Source organism: Sciurus vulgaris, assembly GCF_902686455.1.
Source record: "Sciurus vulgaris genome assembly, chromosome: 5".
Lineage (NCBI taxonomy): Eukaryota > Metazoa > Chordata > Mammalia > Rodentia > Sciuridae > Sciurus > Sciurus vulgaris.
Window position 1 is genome coordinate 136,646,814 of NC_136465.1, and position 15,022 is coordinate 136,661,835.

General features: G+C 33.3%; 1 long non-coding RNA gene across 1 annotated transcript; it reads right to left on the minus strand.

The window, feature by feature from the left end:
• Nucleotides 1-8,319: 8,319 nt before the first annotated feature.
• Nucleotides 8,320-14,329, minus strand: LOC306661426. Its single transcript, XR_013763873.1, has 3 exons — nucleotides 13,967-14,329; nucleotides 10,469-10,594; nucleotides 8,320-8,414 (listed from the first exon to the last, which is right to left on the minus strand). It is a non-coding gene; the product is annotated as an uncharacterized lncRNA (long non-coding RNA).
• Nucleotides 14,330-15,022: the final 693 nt, after the last annotated feature.

Genomic DNA, 15,022 nt, shown 5'->3' on the forward strand with positions numbered 1-15,022 from the left:
GTCCTTCCAAATAACTTTGACTTACTTGGATATTCAAAAACTATACAAATCAGCATGTAAGAGGTTAAAAATAGAAAGCTGAATGAGTATATCCATTAATACATTTCCACAACTTATACAACCTCCAAAATCTTTCACTGTTTGGTTTTTATATGAAATATAAAATTATATTATTAATTATATTTGAAATTAGAATATTTCATATAAAATCATGCTTCTGAGTACTGAATTATTATTCCCCTGGGAACCCAGGCAGACCTCCCATACGGCTTTATGCCTAGTTGATTACCCCACGTTATATCAAGGATGCCCTGGAGGTGTTGAATCTTTAACCCGCCTATGTAGACACTGAGTCTTGCCCATGGGGATACACAGACGCCGACTGCCCCTAACAGAACTGCAGCTGTGAACTGACTTAAGCTGATTTAGTCACACACACAAGAGGTTTCTTTTAATAGTTAACCATAACACCCCCCCAAATTTTTGATGTAGGTGAGAATTAGCTACATTTCCCTCATGCCAGGTTATAAGGACATACATTTTGGACAAATCTCGTGTGTCTATGCTATTAAGCAAACATTTCTCAGCAAGAAGGCAGCAGTTTTTCCTTTTTAGAGCTCCGAGTCCCACTCCGAGTGCATGAAAAGCTCACAGGAGGTGGTAGCAACAACATCTCTAGGGAAGGATCTGCTGACTTATTGTTTGTCAGGCAACCAGAAGTTGTTCTAATCCACAGGAGAATGCAAGAACCATTTAAGGCTCTATGAAGATTGTTTTCATGGGTAAGATTTTACTAAGCTTAGCAGTCTAGTTTAGCTAGGCATCAGATGTTACCCAAGTTCCAAATAGTTGAATGAATATGGTAGTACCCCGAGCAGTGAGGACTCTGTGGCCAACCATGCTAACTAAAATCCAGTCTTACGTATTCCTTGTTTTTGCTTTTAATTGACAAATAATAATTGTATGTATTTATGGAATGTGATATGATGTTTGATGCATGTTTACAATGTAGAAAGATCAACTCAGGCTAACAAAACCATCACCTCATGTACTTCACGTTTTAGTCAGCTTTTCTGTTGCTGTGACTAAAAGACCTGCAAGAAAATTTGAAGAAGAGTTTATTTGGGTTCAAGGTTTCAGGTGTTCAGGCCAGGTTAGGCTGACTACACAACTCTAAGCTCCAGGTGAGGCAGAACATCATGGTGTAAGAGCACAGTGGAGCAAAGTAGCTTAGGACATTACAGCCAGGAAGTAGAAAGGGAACTCTGCTCAACAGGAACAAAATACTAATCCCAAAGGCATGACCTCAGTGACCTATCTCCTCCAGCCACACTCTGCCTGTTTACAGTTACCACTCAGTTAATTCATATCGTGGATTAATTCACTGATTAGGTTACAACTTTCATAATGTAATCAGTTCATCCTGAACATTCTTAGATTCTCACATATGAGTTTTGGGGGGACCCCTCATATCTAAAAAATATTAATAAATTTACTTTTACAGCAATTTTGTAATACACAATGCATTATAATTTATGGTACTTAACATTCTGTGAACAGATCACTAAAACATTCCTCTTAACTAAAATAGATTCTTTATTAAGACAATTTATTGCCCTTATAGTGGAATTTCACACTAAGTAGCACATTTATACTACTTAGAGGGTCTGTGCTTAAGTGTTTTAATCCAAAAGTGTTCATATTCAGGAACCATAACAATGGCTGCTCAATAATCACACACAGCCTCCAAAAACTGATTTAATACCTATCCCAGGTCAGACACTGTATTGGACACCAGGATCACTAAAGTATATAAGATAGTTATTACCCTAAAGGAGTTTGGGAGAAACTCGAATGGGAGAAATGTAAACATATGCAAAGTAATGATTACAGCATAAAGTGATAAATGCCAGTTTACCCAGTGTGCCCCTGGGATCCCAAAACACGAGTAACAATTACTTCTAACAATTACTTCTAATACTAGTATTAGAAGTAGTATTAGAAAACCAGAAAAAATTAATTTAGATGTACAAAGTGGAAATAATCATTTTAGATGAAAGTAGCAGTGTTTGTATGAAAGTACTGAGATTTAAAATCTCACAATCCATTTTAAAAGTTATAAGTAGTTGAGATTGGCTGGAAGAATGTGAGGAATGAGTTGAACATAGGAAGACAAGATAAGCAGGCCAGATCATTTAGGTTTTATGTGTTAAAGTCAGAAATTTGAACTTTTCTGAAAAATATGGGTTATCAGGGAAGAATGTTATTCAGCAACTAACGTGCATTTTAAAAGTTCACTTGAACAGCAACAGCAACATGTAAAATGGGTTGAAATGGAGTTGGGGAGGAGGCACAGGTAATGCAGGGCAACACACACGAGAAGTAGTAAGCTTAACCTGAGGCATGAGCATTGAGAATAGTGAAGACAGATTCAGAAGTAACCAATGGTAGATTTGAGGCTGAGTGGGTATAGGGAGTGTGAGAAAAATCTAGAATATTTCAGAGCCTTTGGCAATTGCATGAATGGTGCTATCCAACACTTTTAAATGACTGACTGAATAATGGCAAACGAATAGTTGTTCCAATATGGGTACTTATTCTTTATTAAATTAAATGAAGCAATCCAAGAAACATGTTTTCCTTAAAGTTTGTATAACTTTAAAATAAAAAAGGAAGGATACTACATGTGGTTCTTCTCATTTTCAGACAATAATACATTCCTGTCAACCCTCTGGGTTCTCTTTGTTCTTCTCTTGCTTGGCTTATGTTATATATATTCAGTCCCTCAACTTTTTAAGCACATTCACTGTTAATGTTTGTCTTTCCTGGTCAACGCAGTAGTAACTACAATTTGCTACACTACATATTTTATTTCTGAAGCACTACAAACTACAATCTCACAAATCACGTTAAATAATATGTAGTATTGTACACAAGTCTCTCCTAAAGTAACTGACAATAATTTTGACGGACTGTAAGTCAAAAGTAATGTTAAATAATATAGGACTTATAGCTGTATCAAAATTATACTGTATAAACCTTCAAACAGGAACATACATTTTTAATTCTATAACTGCTCCATCATGCCAATGTATACTAGTTCATCAAAATATAACTTAAATTCTTTCATAACATCCTTTTCTTTCTAATAAAATGTAAGTTTTTCCTGAAAACTCTTTAAAACCTTAAAAGAATAGGAATAGTAAAATCAATATACAAAACTCAACAGTACAGTTAACTAGGAAATAATTCTATACCACAGCAAGTCAGTAACTTTCAAATATCTATAGGATCTATAAAAATACATTTAACTATTATATTCATACAGCAACACTGTAACATATAATTTGTTTTTAAATTATTCAAAAGGTATTTCAGTATCTAGAGACTATTAAAAGTAGGAAAAGTCAGTTATTATACTATGAATGTATGGAATGTTTGAAAACATCACTTCTCTTAAGTACTCTTCTACTAAATGGAGTACTGAATAACAGATTTCACTATACCAGAGGCAAAGAAAGCAGGAAGCAAGGCAAATTCAAAAACAATGATTTATTGTGCTGCCAATTCTAACATAACAAAATAAACCAAAAAACCTGAGTATGTACTTTCTCAATCTACATGGAAACAAGGATATAAACTAATAAGAAATTATCAAAAGTTACATCTACAAGTAGAGATAACTACAAATAACCATATATTAATATTTATATTTAGAGGTTTAAATTAATAGTCATATCAACATGTTAAGTTCCAGAGTATCTCATCTTTATTCACAATATGACAGCCTACAAATTTCCTGATTACATTCATAGGAAAATATGACATGTCATTAATATATTTTTTAAAGAGAACTAAATAAAGTTTTAACAGTGAAAAACACTAAGCATATATTGAGCATCATTAGTATTAGTCATTTTAACAAAAGAATATAGGGCTTAAAATGTCTGTAGTTAAATGATTCTTTATTTTAAAAATGACTAACAAATAAAGTTATAGATTTATTTCTGCCAAAATGTCTTCTAGCAGACTGTTTAAATTTCAATGACTTAATTGAAAAAAAAATACCAAGAAACACGAAATTTAGCCAATGAAAATAGCACTGAAAGCTTTTCACATGTTTTCCTTCTGGTATTTCAGTAGGAAGTTTTACTACTTCCTGAAATCTGCAATGTATGACTGGATTTATTGAGTTCACACATATCACTCTTCTGATAATGTTGCCAAGTACAAATGAATGAAACGATATGCTGAAAGTCATATTCTGCCAAGTATATATTTTCAGTATTGAACCACTGTTATTTTGCTTGACACATTTTTCTCTAATTTGTGTTATCTTAATGTATAAATTAAAATAATGAACTTGCAAACAACTCTACAAATTTCTCTCTTCTTTCTCTCTGTCTTTCCAGGGACAAGCAAGGAACAAAGAATTTACAAAGAATGATTACAATACATCTAGTCATCAAACAACACATATTTATTTTTAATCTCTTTTTATTTATTGAAAAGAGATGTTTACAATACCAGACAGACATTCATTTGTGACACAAAATACACTGACATTTTGAGTGAGAATTACTAAATTTTCCTTTAGACCCATGTATGTAATAGTGGACTCCTGAAATCTTTAATAATATTTTCCCCCTGTAATGTATTATTTCTAGGTAACTAATAATTCTGTGCAGGTAATAAGAATGATAGTTAAAAACAATAAACAAATGTGTCACCAGAATAATTACATTTTGCTTTTTTGGACAAACAATAGTACATAATTTAGAAGACAAGAATTTAGAAGACAAATTGTTTAAATGAACACTGAAGGGGTAAATTTCAATCATCTAAATATGAATGTTACAGAAAATATCTATTATCATACTTCTTAGAAATTTCCCTTGCATATCCTTTAACATTTTCCTATGCTTAAAACAAGTTGAACTATTTTAGTCCTATAGGCTGAGAGACAATTCCCATTCATCCAATTGAGAATGCTGACAGAAGGATTGCAGGACAGGAAGCTTGGTCACCATACATACGCTCTCATACAGTTAATGTAGGTGTGACCTTTCTATTGAGACTAATGAAAAATGACCTAAAATAGACTCAAGCAGGCAATAAACTAAAAGGATTTTACAAAGCTTGAGACCGGAGAGCATGTGTGCATGTGCCAAACATGCACATGCCTACAACCAGCTTTCTCAATATTTCTCTTTTCAGACTCAACTTTAGGGAAAAAAAAAAAGGAAATCCTCAAAAAATATACTCTATGGTTTCATCATACTTTATATTCATTTCCTCTCTCCTTTAAAATATGTAGTGCTGATGACATATATATTAAAACTAAAATCCCCCATGGAATACGTAAGATGTTAACAAAATCTTCATCATCTGCTATCCCTATGCTTAGACCCTCGTAGTAATCTTCAAATTCCCCATAGGACACTTCATCGGACTTGCTGCAGGTGGCTTTTAATGTTTCTAGAAAAGATGATTTGATTTCTTCCTCTGTGGAATGGCCTGTAAAATAGGACTGACTGTGAAACAGTTTCTGTTAAAAAGTGGTCAAATTATTATTATAAAGGAATACTTACTCATCTTATAAAATCTTCCAACAACCCAAAGCAGTGTGTCAAACTATGCTCCAATTTATTTAAACATGAGCTAGAATTAATTCCATCTCATTAGATTGCCACTCCCTCCTCACCCCCTTTCTAGTCCCAGAATTTTAGCAGAGAACATGACAGGAAAAAAAAAAGAGTCATTAATTTTTTAAATAAAGGAGCAGGAATTAAGATGAAGGAAGCTATAGAAGGTAGTCAAATTATAAAAGTAAATAAACAGGTACATATGAAAAAGCAGGAAGAGGCTAAAAAAAAATCTTTGTGGCTCTCTAAAATATTTTAAAGTCAGGTTGCATTGTAAATGACAGAATTAAATGGGAACATCTCCCTGATCATTTATCTAAAAAGCTAAACAAAATTAGCTGGATCTTTTTCACAAACCAGAGGTTCTCTAATGTACTTTGAAAATAATGCTTGTAAAGTGCCTTTCAATTAAAGGAATGCAATCTGTTTGGGGTATCAAGAAGGTTTCTGTCTTTCAAAATCAGACATGAGAAGTCGAGAACAAATGACTCCTAGTCAAGGTTAAAAATTCATCAGGATATAATCTATATAAAAACATAAATATGGGCAGGAGAAACTTCTCTCCGTTTACTATTCGTACTTTTGAACAGATAAGTTTTAGCTCAATATTTTTCTAAGAAAAACATTTCTTAAGTTTATGCTTCAACAAATAGTCAAAAATTTTAGACCTCCTAAAATCTTCTACCTAGGAAATGCCTATCTTCTACCATCTACAACTTAATTTGCTTTCACTACTTTTAAAGATTAGAAATATTTACCATAACAAATACATCTAATACCATTACGCAGAAACACATTTGAGATATTCCATTTCTGTTAGACTTTAAAATAATTTTTGTAATAAATTACTTAAAATAACAAAAGAATATTTTCTATTAGTCAAATAAAATTATACATGGTATAAAAGCCTTAAAATGAAATTAATTGTAAATCATATACAATTTTTGTCCTACTTTGCAATGATAGATAACAACAGAGTTTTTCTTTTCTAAAAATTAATAAGAGGTGTTTCTCTTTTTAAGAGTGTTTAGCTTACTGGCTAATCCTCTATAATATGAGTGCAAAGACCAAGTGCAAAAATTCTGAAAAAAAGACCCAGCAACAAAAGCAAAACTCTCTAAATTTCAGTGATACAAAATAAAACTAAAGCTACTTAAGCAACTTGAGAAGACAAAAAGAAAAAAATAAAAATATTGAAAATTTGGAACCAGTGATGACGCTAATCATCAAAACCAATTCTATTATTTAAGTAATAGTCTTCCACATTAGTACAATATAATTAAAGTGATAAATCAGAAACTTCATAAAAGATGGTCAATAGTCATAAAATATGAACAATGGTCAATAAATATTCTCTAGTAACCAAGGAAATGCAAATAAAAAATTTTTAACTTACCAAATGGCAAAAAAGCCAAACTGCTGGCAAAATTGTGAAGGAAAAAAATTCTCCAATAGTATGGTTATCATACAGTATAATTTGGCAATATAATTAAAGTCAAAATATAGATATTCAACTAATTTTAGGTGTTGATATAATTCCAAGGAATCAGAAGAAAGTGAGCCTACAGTTACAAATAAGCTTATGTATTGCTTTATTGGTTATACATCAATAATTAGAAATTAAAAACCTACCAATAGGCTATAAAAATTATAAAATATTGATTTGTGAAACTAATAATATGTAGAAGGTAAAAACAAAGTGATTCAATATGCATTAACATGTAATAGCTCCAAACACACTGTTGACTATAAAAAGCCAAGTGCATATATAGCAATACATTTAATATACCTTTCAACTCAGGGGAAAAAAATGCTTCAAAAATAGTAGATATTTATAGTAGATATATGGCTACTAAATTCATAGATTAAGGACAGAAATACATATGTTAAATGAGAGTAACTTTTACATCGCTGAAGAAAAATGTAATAGAAAGGAGATTAGTGGTGGTCAAATTCTTTCTTTATAATTAAGAATTATTTTATAAATCAATTTTGTTAAAAAAAATCTGGATTTATACAATAGGAACTGAATTTCTAAAATTACTTTGAGAAATTTGCTATATCCCCAAATATATATATGTATATATATATGTATGTAATATATGTATATTTGGGGATAGTATATATATTATACATAATTTCATCCCCAGAGAAGGGCATTTCCTTATTCTGCCAAAAATGCTCAAGTACAGATAACATGGAAGAAGAAACAGTAAACTAACCTGAGAACTGGCATTACCTACTTTCTAAATCTGGTCTTTTAAAACTCAAATTCATCATCCTCTTCTAAGAAAAAATTAAGAGTTCTGTATCAATTATAATATCAAAGCTGGACTTCCTTTTACACCTGTAATCCCAACTACTCAGGAGGCTGAGGCAGGAGGGTGGCAAATTTGAGGCCAGCCTGGGCAACTTAGTGAGACTCTGTCAAAATAAAGAATATGAGGACTAGGGATACCCTGGGTTCAACCCCCAGTACAAGGGGGTGAAGGGGGGAAGAAATTCAAATAATTAACCTAAGAACTTTAAATAAAAATGGGTAAATAGCTCTCAAGTTGTGATTCAAACAAAAGTTAGTTTTTCCTTCCTCATTCAATGCTTTAAACTTAAAGATGATGCTTTTATTAACTAGCATTTTAGAACCAAATGCATTTTGACTCATAACAATTACCTGGAAATTACTTGAGGATGCTTCTTGGCACAATAACATTTTCTTATGTCTGTGAGAGTCACAATGCCAGTTTTGTTAAAATCCAGTTTCATAAAAACCTAAATAAGGAAATGTTATTTTTTCTATGAAATCATTACACACAAGAACCTAATTATCTATTTTGCAGTAAGTTCTTTCTGAGCTATATAAACAGGACAATTTAAATGTACTAAGTTGAAATATAAGGAAACATCATAAATATAGGAAAAAAGATAATGAAGCAAGATATTAGGAAACTCATACTACCACCTTCTAGCATGCTAACCTTGAGAAAGTAAGCTAACCTCTGTTGCCCTGGCTTTCCTTCTCTGCAAACTGAAGAGCTGGATAAAAAATCTTTTGGGTTAACTTCCAGCTTCAAGACTCATATGAAACTGCTATTTGATCAAAACAAATCACCAGGGGGACTATTTTATGCAAAAAGTGAAGTTGCAAATATCCCTTCACTAAAATCAATGAAAAGGTAATATAGCTTTAAATGATTGTTATTAACCCATTCTTTGAATTTAACATTACCTTTTGAAATGCTAGTTATTTTACTGCTCCTCTAATTCAATACAACTCTCAGTATTATAAAACATCAAAAAAAAACTTTGTTGGGAATATGATTAGGCACATTAAATGCACAAGCTTCCCAAAGCAACATCCTGCATTGGCAGAAGAGTCAAAACTAGAATCTGTTTCATTTATTCACACTACTGAGTTCATGAATTCACAGAAATCTGGTACCTGTTGTAAACTAAATCAAACCCTCTCCAAATTCTTAGGTTGAACCCTAACCCCCAGTGCCTCAGAATGTGACCGTATTTGGAGACAGGGCCATTAAGGATGTAATTGAGCTAAAATAGAATCTTTAGGGTACATCCTAATCCATTACGACTAGTTTTCCTACTAGAGAGAGAGAGAGAGAGAGCAGAGAGAGAGAGAGAAGGACACAACAGAACAGACAACACGTGAGGACACAGTGAAAGTGCAGCTAGCTACAAGCTAGGGAGAGAGGCTTAGAAGAGACCAACCCTTGCTGACCTCCTCCTCTTGGACTTCTAGTGTCCAAGCTGTAAGGAAATAAATTATCTTGTTCCAGTAATATAATGTGTGTATTTTGATAATGGCTACCCTAGCAAACTAACAGAATACTCTATAACTCTTATTTTCCCATCTATTCCCAGTACCAAGGTACTATACAAACAGGAAAATGATTCAATTTCTACTCCTGACACTCAGACCTATCACCAGGACATATAAAGTACAAATGAGTACAAATAAGTACTATGTGGTGAATTTGTTTCATTTAAGGTTTTCATTTTGCCCTCTTGATTCAGCAAAGACAAATTTCTATTTGATATTTATTTCTAATTTTCTATTTGATTATTTATACCTGATATAATTGTATATCCCACTCTAAACAGAATAGCTTTGTTTCAAAGCTAACATTAAAACACACAACACGCACGCACGACGCGCGCACACACCACACATACACACACACGTTGTATTAGGTCCACATACAAAGAAAAAGAAAACTATATTTCTCAAAGTTATAATCTGAAAATGGCCACCAAAGTCAGGTAATATGTAGTTTTCTATAACACTGGGCTCCTTCCTATTTTAATACCAATTTAGTATGATATTGTGATCCTCATTTTATCAGTTAGCATGCATATTATAAAAGCCAGAGAAACACATTTAGTTATCATCTTAAATAACATGTGTTGAGCATGGCAAAGGGAAGTCACAATGCTAAGAATTTTATATCTACCACCTCATTTCAATCCTTGTATCAACTCCATGAGATAGGAAACTGAGGCTCAGGGATATTTCATAACACAAAAAGTCAAACAGCTATGCAATTTATACAGGCAGTAATTCATGAACAAAATTTGATTTCAAATTCTTTTCCTTTTATCCTATTTTTCTAAAACTTATGCAGAAGCTATTTCACTTTATTTTGGGTAATCTGACATGCATATGCATGTTTATTTTGTGTTTACTAAACCCAACATGCTTTACAGGTGCAATAAGTGACACACTATAAATGGTAATTGTTAAAATTTTCAAATAATGAACTAATGATATATTAAAAGAATAATTTAAAAGATTACTTAGCAGTTACCTTTCGAACAAATGATTTTCTATATTCATTCATTCACCCAATAATGGCCCGTTTGAATTCTCCATAATCCACCTTGCCCTCGTCATTGCTGCTGCTACTCAGAATTAGCCACAAAGACTCAAAATCCTAGAAATAGTCACAGGGTTCATTGTTAAATCTCTAAGTTATATACAGTCACACACACACACACAAAAAAACCTGTTATAGTCATATTTTGTTACATCTTCTATAGCTCTAGACAAAGGAGCTCACTATTAAGAAAATTCAGAAAGTTACATATCAATCCAAACAAAACATTATGAAAACTACTTATGGAAATCTGAAGTGAATAGTTCTATAAAGTTAAGAACCAATTTAGGGGGGCAATATACTCACAAACTTTATCTTAAATAAATAAAAATTATTTTTATTTGATTGATAATTGTATATATTTGTGTGGAATGCAATATGATCTCTCAATACGTTATTAATTATAGAACAATAAAATCAGAGTATCTTCATAGGAAGATATTAACATACCAGCCTCACATATTTATCATTTCTCCATGTGTGGTAAAATATTTAAAATCCTGTTTTGGGCTATTTTGAAATACACAATACACTATTACTAAACTATAGTTACCACACTGTGCAATAGATCACTAGACCTTCTGCCTAACTGAAATTTTGTACCCTTTGACCAACATCTCCCTGTTTTCTCCTCTGTATACCCACTGAACCCTGCAACTCAGCCCATGTTCTGGTTAAAAATTAATCACTAAAGTTCAATAGATATCAATAGATAGATAGACAGAAATAGCTACCATGTACTGGATTTTGAATATTTTATTATTTTAATGTGCTATATCTATGACAATTCAAAAGTCACTTCAGGTTCTGAAACACCTCCAACAGCATTTTGACCACTAATTGTATTCCTGCTGGTCTTCACATTTCAAAGCAAAGATTGATTTGAATGATTCTAAATATTACTGCATAATTCACACTGAAATGTATATTTATGTAATTTGAGGAACCCCCTCCTGTTGGTTTTGCTCACTTTGCCATTTTCCATTTCCTTCTTTGGCAAATGCCACTATTAAAAAGAGAATGCTCTATTCACAGCATTCTTGATAACAAAAGAAATTACAGAATGACAGTTCCTTAAACTCAGATAACTATATGTCACTGTTTTCAACCAAGTTGTTAGCTTTAAACAATACTAAAGAAAACACCTAGTGAACTACTTGGCAAATAAATACTCAATAAAATTATCCTATTCCATTCCTCCTATTTTTTTCAAATAAAACTTTAATTAGAAAAAACTAAATCTCCCAAGTGCCCTTTTTCCCCTCAATTCTTAACAGCCCATATACATATTTTTGTTTATCATAAGCCCTGTGCATTACAGAGATTTTATGTGTCGGTGCTGTTGAATTGAAAATGAGCTGACCTTTAAAATTGTGAGTAATATGAACAGACGACAGATTTGTTCACCCACTCAATAGAATACTTAGAATTAAAGGTATTTCTAAAGCTTAAAAGTTGTTATTTTCAAGAATCGAGTAATTTTACATAAGTGGAAACAAATTTATGTACTCTAGACAGGCATAGTATGGAAGCAATTCAGCTGAAAAACCTGGAGTAAATTCATTGCTAGTTTCTATATAAATTAGGCTCTTCAAGGTGCAGATCAATTTTTGTTTGTTTGTTTCAAATCAGGGAGAATGACAATGTCTTCCCACAAACATGTTCTAGTTCCACAATTAGATCTATGTGGGTGACTCTTATATCTTATTCTCAAGCCTCTTGCTCATGCTCATCATTGCAAGAGCAGGTTCTAGTGATGTGACAGGAAACATAAGAGGAATATTATTTACCAAACATGAAAAAGGGAAGGTTTACTCACATTCTTGTATGTTATCCCTACATTAGAAGTCTTACAGGATTGCTTCAGTTTACTCATAAATCTAACCAAATATTTAACAACAATACAGAACTGCAGCCAATACAGGAAAATCACTAATTTGGGTCAAAGTATCTGGTCTCAAGCTCTCTATCAATTACTGATTACTTGTTATATCAAAAACAAACATCAAGGCTTTCTAATATCCTACTCCTGCTTTATTTTTAATCTACAAAAAAAAAAAAAAAAAGAGGTGAGGGTGTATGATCCATGGTGTGTATCACTAGGTGGGCCACAAACTTACACATCATAAAAAACCCCAAGGAGCAGAAGGAGTGGGTATGCTACAATGATAAGTGACAAGCAATATCATGTGGGCACAGGATTTTGTAGCTGATAAGGCATATTCCCATTTAACTTTTTCATTTGAACTTCCACACAGTCTTACTAGGGCAATCACCTCAGAATTGCTCACAGATAGCCTGTCAACCAGAAAAGTTAAAAGCCTTGTCCAAAAACACACAGTTAAAGCCATAGGACTAAAACTTGAACCTGAATCTCACGAATACAATTTCCGGGATTTCTTCCACAAAACAGACTATACCTTATAATGAGACTCTTTGAGGAAAACGAGAACAATGCCAAAGAATCTTTTAGCTGAAATCCTTGATATGAGTCAAATTTATATGCTGCTAGAACATAATCGAAACTAGCATGTAAGACTTTAGTGTACCAGACTCATTTCTCCCCTTTCTTCTATTTCTCTTGCTTCCACACGTGTCTGTTGAAACTAATGCACTATTTATTTAGCACTTGCTGTATGCCAGGTCCCATTCAAGGTGCTAGAGAAATAATGGGACCAGAAGCAACCGGGTCCCTACCCTCATGGGACCTAAGTTCTACTTGCAGGCACAGCCAGACAACATTCACACTATGACATGAAAAAATAAAAAAAGGGAAATTGATACAGAAAGACTCAGAGTTCAGAAGGTGGTGCTTTTTTAGACAGAAGTGTCACAGCAATACCGTGTGTCGAGAAAGCGTGGCCTAAATGGGAATGAGCTGTAGCATGTAAAGACTTAGAAGATCACCGTCTGTGGCTTGGGAAACAGGCTACTCCCTCCCCTTCCATGCCTTCACATAGGCTCTCCTGTTCATGAAATATCTGCAGTCTGTCCACAGTCTCATCCTCCCTTAACTCCTAGTTAATTCTTCCTTGTCCTTCAAAACTCAGCCTAGATGTATCCTCCAGAATCCCTCCTATGATCTTTCCTTTCCTTCCCTATCACCTGGTGTGGAATTAGACACCATCCCATGTGTACCAAAAACATTTTCTTCTTCATACATATGTAATTTCAAAATAATTTCCCTCAATTATGAAGATTGTGAGAGTAGACAGTATGCCTCCTCAGAGCCTAGCACAATGCCTGAGTACTAAGCTCTTAATAAGAGAAATGAACACTGAGCTTTCAAAAACCAATAGGACTTTTGCCTGGTTGCTTTATATGGACAATAGGGCAAGAAGAATTCAAATGAGTTACTAAAATTTCAGAAGAAAAGTGAATAAAGCCACCCAAGGAAACTCTCTGCAGAAAATTTTCCTTGGTACATACCTCTTCAGACACTCCCAAGTGAAATACTTTCAGAGCTTGCTTCAAATCTGCCTTATCTAAAAGCCCATTTCCTTCCTTGTCCAATTGTTGAAAGTATTTTCCCAAGCCAGTCAAAATACGAACACCTCTTTTATGTAGTTTTTCTTTTAGCACATCTGTTTTAACAAAAAGAGAGATGGAAACTAATTGTTAATATTCACAAAGGTATCAAACTGCAGGTGTTTCTCTTGTAAGAAAATGAAATTTTATGTAATGGAAATAATGTGAATATTGAACCAAATCAGGAGTATGACTGACAAAAGACTCTAGAAAACAGAACATTTTTAATAAAAAGGATTACATATACAACCACATGTAAATATGCAAGAACTATAGCGCCACTGTGTGGTGAAAGTTTAAAGTGTTACATTTTAAAATAACGTTTCCTTCTATTAGCAAATATGCAATGGGAAAAAGATAGCCTCTTCAACAAATGGTGCTGGGAAAACTGGAAATCCATATGCAACAGAATGAAATAAACCCCTTCTCTCACCCTGCACAAAACACAACTCAAAATGGATCAAGGACCTCGGAATCAGACCAGAGACCCTGCATCTCATAGAAGAAAAGTCGGTCCAAACCTTCAATCTGTTGGACAGGACTCCCATACAAGAAATCAAAGCAAGAATCAACCACTGGGATAGATTCAAACTAAAAAGCTTTCTCTCACAAAGGAAACTGTCAGTAATTGGAAGAGAGAGCCTACAGAGTGGGAGAATACCTTTGCCACTCATACTTCAGATAGAGCCTAATTTCCAGAATCTATAAAGAACTCAAAAAACTCTACACCAAGAATACATATAATCCAATCAACAAATGGGCTAAGGAAATGAACAGACACTTCACAGAAGATGTACAAGCAATCAACAATATATGAAAAATCTTCAACATCTCTAGTAATAAGAGAAATGCAACTCAAAACTACCCTACGATTTCATCCACCCATTAGAATGGCGATTATCACACAAGCAACAATAGGTGTTGACGAGGATGTGGGGAAAAAGGTACACTCATACA